At 44.6% G+C, this 2,141-nt stretch overlaps 1 long non-coding RNA gene across 1 annotated transcript; it reads left to right on the top strand.

The window, feature by feature from the left end:
- The first annotated feature begins 245 nt into the window (after positions 1–245).
- LOC143793001 (uncharacterized) lies at positions 246–854 on the top strand. The gene is made up of 4 exons (XR_013220025.1): positions 246–328; positions 422–510; positions 596–696; positions 798–854. It is a non-coding gene; the product is annotated as an uncharacterized LOC143793001 (long non-coding RNA).
- Positions 855–2,141: the final 1,287 nt, after the last annotated feature.

Below are 2,141 nucleotides of genomic sequence, written 5' to 3'. Positions count from 1 at the left end.
ATACATTTGTTATGTGTCCAGGACATTGCCCTCCCCTCCCACCTTTCTTCCCGCCCCCCCCTTTTCCTCTCCAGCTGCCGTTCAACTTAGTTCACTGCTGGGCACAATTGCGCAGGCGCAGGCTTCCCCACTCGATCCCCATGGCAACACACAAACGTTGCCGGCCACACACTATGACTAACCACACAGCGCAAGCGCCAGCGTTTCCATGACTTCCGGTCACATGACCTCGCAGCGCTCTATGACTAGAAGCGCGCACAGGCACCCAGCGCCAGTCACAGCTCAGACACGGGAGTGTCAGCCGCACACCGCTGCGCCACCTATGGACGTAGGTCACTACCACAAAGATAAGTATACCCACATTACCGCCAGCCTAATATATTTCTCATAGTTATTAACATAACATTACCAATTTCCACAGCCACTGTCGGACAAACGCTGGGCAGTATAGCAATACGCCCACTGGACTCCACATCCTTTGACACAGAAGTCTCCACACACACCACCAGGGTAGGTTCTTACCATACCCTATAGGACACACTATATAGTTTACCCCTATTTTTCAGTGTGACTCTATCAACATATTTTTCCACAGGTACAGGTGTGCCATCCTCATCCATATTAACCATTGCATATATTTTGCCCCATGAGGCAAAGAATATCCCATGATAGATGACGATCAACTCAATTGTCAGGGTAGGTCTCAGTAACCCCCTCACGTTACCACATAATCATGTTTACCCCCTGGGATATCCACATATATATGCCCCTTTCCCCCCCCCCTTGTTTTCCAACAGGAGACAACATTCCATTGTTCTACAACACCATTTTTTCAGACCAAGATAGACTCTTCATATAGTAGGTAGGCCACCGAATTGCCTTATTCATACTAGATTGCACCAATACCATGACATGCATTTCCTTGGACCTATCTCTCTGAATATAGATGTCCCTCCCAATACCTCTTCTCCTAGGTATATTATTCTATGACATCTAGCTACTAGGTTATACAGAGATATTTCTCTGTACATGAACATCCCAGTTGTAAATATTGTACATTAGTGTATATTTCTTGATGTATGTATGTATGTGCACCTGTGTTTGTACATATCTAATTGTAAATATTTGTATTTTTTCTAGCGACGTTGTGACCAAGGCTATGTATTAGCCGAAACGTCAACGCTTACCAGTCGCTTTTGTCTAAAAACCACTACAAAATAAATTTCCACTTAAAGCATATCTTCAATTGTACGTGTGCAGTGATCTTCATATTCAGTACATTCGGAACCTTTGGCTCCTTTCACTAGCACCGTCACTTCTAATTTGGTCGTGTGCGAGCCATCAACAGCTTTATATATCAGATATTAAACTGCATTTGGCCAACTTGTTTGGTTGGGCCCTAATAACGGTGTCTGCCGCTCCTTGCTTGTCTCCTCCACTGAATATAGCTGAGCTTCAATTTTCAGGCTTTTGGCCTACATCAGATATTAAACTGCATTTGGCCTACTTGTTTGTTTTATTATCGGTGTCTGCTGCTCCTTCTTGTTCTCCACCACTGAACAAAGCTGAGCTTCAATTTTCAGGCTTTCTGTCTAGATCAGATATTAAACTGCATTTGGCCTACTTGTTTGCTTGAGTGTTATGATCCTAGTGGCTGAGGATCACAAAACGGACTAGCTAAGTTTATGAACATAGACACGAGCTCTAGGGAGGTGGTAACTGGACTGACCGCAAAACCTGATCCTAACCAAACACACTAAAGGCAGCCGGTGAACGTGCCTAAATTCCTGGACGTCTCGACGCAGCCTGAGAAACTATCTACTCCTGGAGGGAAAATAAGACCTCACTTGCCTCAAGAGAAATCACCCCAAAGATATAGGAAGCCCCCAACAAATAATAACGGTGAGGTAAGGGGAAAACACAAACGTAGAAATGAAAACAGATTAAGCAAATGAGGCCCGCTAATACTAGATAGCAGAAGACAGATAGGGAACTGTGCGGTCAGTAAAAAACCCTATGCAAAATATCCACGCTGAGAATACAAGAACCCCCACACCAACTAACGGTGTGAGGGGAGAAACTCAGCCCCCTAGAGCTACCAGCAAGCAAGGAAATCACATATTAGCAAGCTGGACAAAAAT

The sequence above is a fragment of the Ranitomeya variabilis genome, chromosome 1, assembly GCF_051348905.1.
Source record: "Ranitomeya variabilis isolate aRanVar5 chromosome 1, aRanVar5.hap1, whole genome shotgun sequence".
In the NCBI taxonomy this organism is placed as follows: domain Eukaryota; kingdom Metazoa; phylum Chordata; class Amphibia; order Anura; family Dendrobatidae; genus Ranitomeya; species Ranitomeya variabilis.
Note: the sequence above shows the minus strand (reverse complement) of the source record. Positions and strands in the feature narration are given on the sequence as shown.